Here is a 6,068-nt window from a genome sequence, read left to right on the forward strand (position 1 = left end):
CAGGATGCCTCTCAAAAAACCCTTGTGTTTATGTGTAAAAGTCAACAAGCTAGAGATAAAAGCTGACTTTAAAGAGATGCAATCTCCTAAGCTTTACAGCCTTGCTTCACAGAAAGCCGGCCCAACATACGGCTTAATGTCACAGGCTGGGATTCATCTGCCCTATGTGAAGGTAGCCAGTGTGCTGTTAGGTACTTCACCAAAGCTTATGCTTTTAGTATAATGCATTTAGTATAATGCAATTATATTAGGTCAGATAACAAATTCCTGCAGAGCAGTGAGATGCACCCCAGATATCTACACCTCCATCCTGAGAAGCATAGTTCTATTAAAAATCACCTGGACAACCTCAATATTTTCAAGTTGTGCACAGGGAAAGCACAATTCATTCATCTCCCTCCGGGACTTACGTGGTTTTGACTTTCTACATGCAGAGCATTACTGTCAGAACAATCACAGCTCACTTGTGAAAAAGGTAATTGTGACAGTAATGTAGACTTCCCTTGGCCTCTGAGTTATGTACCCCAAGGTCCAAGAAACACTAAGGGTATTCACCATACCTAGAAAAGAGTAAAAGCTACTGTCATAAGCAGAACAGCCCCATTCAACAATTTTGGAAGGAAGAAGAGGTCCCTACATCTCTGTCAAGAAGTAATGCAGGCCAAAGACTGAACAGCCTTGATCATGCACTGGCGCTTTAGGCCTAGCTTGAAATTGTGCTGGTGAACCAAGAGGAACAGCCCCTGGGTGGGAGAGCATGGAGCAGTATGGCAACTGCCAGTGAGCTGCTTTTCTGTTTCCTAGCAGAGGTGTTGGCATGCCCTCAGCTACCAGGGAACAGTCCCCATCCTTGCAAGAAAGTTCCAATATCTTCAATTCCGTCTTGTTTTAGGGAAACTTCCACCACCTCTGCTCCCCTGGTGACAGCGAGTTCAGGTGGTAGTAACTTGTGATAGTAGCCACGCCATCGTTCCAGATCAAAGAGCCAGGAGAAATTGCTGCTGCTCTGCTGCAGTGACCAGCCTGAGGCACATGGGGAGTCATCTGTACACAGTGCTTGCTTGGAGTAGGATGAGTCAGCTGATGCCTGTTCATATTTTGAAGGAAACTGATGAGTGGGTAAGGTAATGCAGATTTGCACCATGAGGGCAGTGCTGGTATTTGTTACCTGCTTTGGAACAAAGCTTTCCCACCAGAGTTTACATAGGTGCTGTTCAGCCTGGAAAAGGGAAGGCTCCGGGGAGATCTTATAGCGGCCTTCCAGTACCTGAAGGGGGCCTACAAGAAAGCTGGGGAGGGACTTTTTATAAGGGCAGGTAGTGATAGAAAAAGGGGCAATGGCTTTAAACTGGAAGAGGGTAGGTTTAGATTAGATATTAGGAAGAAGTTCTTCACTGTGAGGGTGGTCAGACACTGGAACAGGCTGCTCAGAGGGGCTGTGGATGCCCCCTCCCTGGAAGTGTTTAAGGCCAGGCTGGATGAGGCTTTGAGCAACCTGGTCTAGTGAAAGGTGTCCCTTCATGGCAGGGGGGTTGGAACAAGATGATCTTTAAGGTCCCTCCAACCCAAACCATTCTATGGTTCTGTGATTCTAACATGGTACCCATACTGAGTCTGCATCCCTCAGTGCAGGGTTTATTTACGCCTAAGAAGCTGAAAGATAAAAGATTCAAAGGATAAATCTTTGTTTGATTTGTTTGAAAGAGGAACGGTAAAAAGTGAAACAACTTTTATATTAGCAGTATGTAGCTGCTGACTCTAGTTTCACTGGTCATGTCTCACTGAGGACCCTAAAACAATAACAAACCTTAAAATCAATTAATATTAGAAAACCTTATAGATTAATTGTTTGGAATTTTCATTGCTAGAAATTAATCATTTCTGTGACTCTAGCTAGGATGTAAAATCATCTAAAAGGTAGATAGGCCAGAACAGAATCAACTGCTGCTGATTATCACTAGATACTTCCTGACCCACTGATATTGTATTCTGGAGAGTATCATTGAGATAAAAGCAATGGCCAGCTTGTTGATGACTTTGGCTTATAGAGTTTACAAAGAAGAGGAGAAAAGCATATTTTTCCTGGCTACAGTAATATAGAGGGGCAAGCATCCAAAACAAGAAGAGCTAATTAAGCAAGAAAGCAGCATTGAATATAAATTGACCAAGACTTTATGCAGCCTAGAAATGAATAATAGTCTTGAAAACTGCATCTACTCAAATGTGTGACTTTTTAAATAATACATGTCTTCATGAATGAATTAACAGATTTTTGAACAGAAAGAATATTTGATTTTCTTGACGTGTTAAATCAATGAGTACAGAAAGATGGAGAACTTCACAGAAGGCAGTGGAGATGACGGGGGTGCCGGGTTTTATTTTCCTCCTGACTACAAAGCAGTTTGGGGTGGGAAGTGACAGACATACCTCCACTCTGGGGGAAACAGCGTAGCATTCAAGAGACCAGCCTTAACAGACAGTTGTGAGCTGGGGTGAGAGTCACAGATGGGGACGTAAGTACAACACTGGGTGTCAACATGCCTGGTCTCACCACAACTCCTCTTTAAAGGTTCAGCTGCTCCTGTGGCTTGGAAGCGATGTATTTTGCAAAAGCACTAATTTAAACTTTTGCTATTCATTTCTAGTCCTACTGTCATAGCACTCCAACTAAACAATACCCCTTATAGAGAAATATTGCATTATTTATAGGGAGGAGATCTTCATCACTTCATTCGACATTGCCACTGAGGGATGTAATCATATTGCCTAACATTAGGCATCTAATATCAAGTTTCCAATATCAGAAGCTCCTTCAGAAAATGAGTCAGAGCACTTAAATTATTTCTGAATTGCCCTCTGGAAGGGCCTCTGTCCCCACTTTGACTAGAGGGAGGTGTAAGACATCTAACTAAAACACCCAAATGCCACAAGTTAGGTAAACATGGATTCCTCCTTGAGCTTTCACACCTTTGATACCACATGGAAATTTGTGGGTTTTGACACACGCCTGATGATCTATCATAAGCAGAGGTCAGAAGGTTCAAGTTAGCCTTGCAAGGCTATTCTAGAAAATTTACCAAGTCCAAAATCTATTTGCCTGCCTACTTTTTGGCATGGCAATAATTAAAAAAAACCAACAGACACCTTCTGGGTAACACTTGAGCATGTGATTAGAAAAGAAATCTAAGGTCATTAATTACTGTCACCGCTGATCCCAAGAAATCATCATAGCCTCTCTTAAGTGTCCCATGGTCCATCTTAAACACAAGTCAAATGTTTGGCTCCCATCTGAAAGCCAATTTTAGAAGCTTTCCTGTTTTCAGCCTATATTTATAGATAATGAACTTGAATTCCTTTTTTCATCACTTCAGTAGTTCCTTCCCTTTCTGCCATTTATCCCTCTAGCAGCATTATCAGCTAAGGTGCAGCAACATGCCAACATGGCTCCAACAGCCAGCTCGGAGCTTAGGTAAATTTTACTTGTATTTTCTACACCTGTCCATGGGTGCAAGTGCTAGCAGTTGGACCAAGTAATGGAGAAAGGGCAGACACCAGCAGGAGTATTTGCATAGATTTTGATAAGCCTAAGTCAATTATGAAGCTGCAACCTCTAGGTTGATTAAATTGAAGCATCTTAATACACTGATTTTTGTCACAATTTAAATGTCAGACAGGGTACATTGGTTTAGGTGTATTTTAACTGCTTTGCATTTGCATATTTTTCATCAAATACAGATCTCTCTGAAGGCTTCAGTCATTGGACAAGACAATGCTCAATCCTTGCGCATTGGGTTTGCATAGCAAAGTTTTGGTAGCAGGGGGGCTACAACCCACAGGGGTGGGTTTGTGAGAAGCTGCCAGAAGCTTCCTCTGTGTCTGACAGAGCCAATGCCAGCCGGCTCCAAGGTGGACCCACTGCTGGCCAAGTCTGAGAGCATCAGTGATGGTGGTAGCACCTCTGTGACAGCATATTGAAGAAGGGAGGAAAAAAACCCAAATGAACTGCACAATTGCAGCTGGAGAGAGGAGAGAGAATATGTGAGAGAAACAACTCTGCAGACACCAAGGTCAGTGAAGAAGGAGGGACAGGAGGTGCTCCAGGCGCCGGAGCAGAGATTGCCATGCAGCCCATGGTGAAGACCATGGGGAGACAGGTTGTCTCCCTGCAGCCCATGGAGGTTAATGGTGGAGAAGGTATTTACCTGTAGCCCATGGAGGACCCCACACCAGAGCAAATGGATGCCCAAAGGAGGCTGTGACCCCATGGGAAGCCCGTGCTGGAGCAGAATACTGGCAGGACATGTTGAAAAAGGAGCCCATGCTGGAGCAGGTTTTCTGTCAGGACTTGTGACCTCGTGGGGGACCCGCGCTGGAGCACTTTGTTCCTGAAGGACTGCACCCCATGGAAAGGACCCATGCTGGAACAGTTCGTGAAGGACTGCAGCCTGTGGGAAGGACTCACGTTGGAGAAGTTCGTGGAGGACTGTCTCCCGTGGGAGGGAACCCACACTGGAGCAGGGGAAGCATGTGAGGAGCTCTCTCCACGAGGAGGAAGGACCAGCAGAGACAATGTGTGATGAACTGACCATAACCCCCATTCTCCATGCCCCTGCACCACTGAGGGGGAGGAGATAGAGAATTTGAGAGTAAAGTTAAGCCTGGGAAGAAGGGAGGGGTGGGGAGAAGGTGTTTAAAGATTTGGGTTTATTTCTCATTATCTCACTCTGATTTGACTGGCAATAAATTAAACTAATTTCCCCAAGTCGAGTGTGTTTTGCCCATGATGGTAACTGGCAAGTGATCTCCCTGTCCTTATCTCGACCCACGAGCCTTTCATTATATTTTCTCTCCCCTGTCCAGCTGAGGAGGGGGAGTGATAGAGAAGCTTTGGTGGGCATCTGGCATCCAGCCAGGGTCAACCCACCACACCTTGTTATTTATAGAGTATTTGTTACTGGTACATTTGTAACTTTTTGATTTTACTAGTTCTCATACAGAACACTTGCATTTTCTGGGTCATTTAAAGCAAAGGCATGCAGTAGGCATATTTATTTGAATGCAGCCATTGTCCAATCCTATGCAAGGTACTGTCATTACTTTTCCCATTCCCGTCATACATTCTAATTCAACTTCAAAAAGAATATTTAGTTTAACTTCTACTTGAAGAAAAGAGATGGAGATCACCTTGATACCAAAGCAAAGGAGGTCATATTCAAACAGACTTCAACGGCATCTGCCTGGAAGTGCAAAGCACTCCAGTGGCAGGTGCTGGGTAATGAGCACAGAAACAAAGCACCACAACATCTCCAGGGAGCCTCTTAATTTCCTCCTTAATTAATCTGTTTACCAAATAGAATAAGTTAATTGCAAACTATTCTAAATCATTACCAAACTGCTGACTCCTGTGAGCACTGGGTTTTTCTCTTTTTCCTTTGTCTCCCCTCTGCTGTGCACATTCCCCGTGTGACAGGGCGGCTGCCAGAGCGAGTGAGCGTGCGGCTGCGCGCAGGTCCGGATCTGCTGTATGTTGGAGGTCAGTACCTGAGCGTCTTTTCTGCGTCAGAGGGACAGAGGCCTTTGCTCTAAATGATAAATGAACAACAAAACTGAAGGAGCCGTCCTAAGCTGCATCCGGCTTTGGAGCCCTCAACACAAGGACGTGGACCTTGGTCCAAAGGAGGGTCACAAAAATGACCAGAGGGCTGGAGCAGCTCTGCTGTGAGGACAGGCTGAGAGAGTTGGGGCTGTTCAGCCTGGAGAAGAGAAGGCTCCAGGGAGACCTTACAGCGGCCTTCCAGTAGCTGAAAGGGGGCCTGGAAGAAAGCTGGGGAAGAGCTGTTCACAAGGGCACGGAGCAATAGCAGGAGGGGTGATGGTTTTAAACTAGAAAAGGGCAGATTTAGGTTGGGTATTAGGAAAAAGTTCTTCAATATGAGGGTGGTGATCAGTGGAACAGGTTGCCCAGAAAGGTAGCGGAGGCCCCATCCCTGGAGATATTCAGGGCAGGTTGGATGGGGCTCTGAGCAACCCGCTCCAGTGGAGGTGTCCCTGCCCTGCTCACCGCAGGG

Source organism: Antrostomus carolinensis, unplaced genomic scaffold, assembly GCF_000700745.2.
Source record: "Antrostomus carolinensis isolate BGI_N321 unplaced genomic scaffold, ASM70074v2 scaffold303, whole genome shotgun sequence".
In the NCBI taxonomy this organism is placed as follows: domain Eukaryota; kingdom Metazoa; phylum Chordata; class Aves; order Caprimulgiformes; family Caprimulgidae; genus Antrostomus; species Antrostomus carolinensis.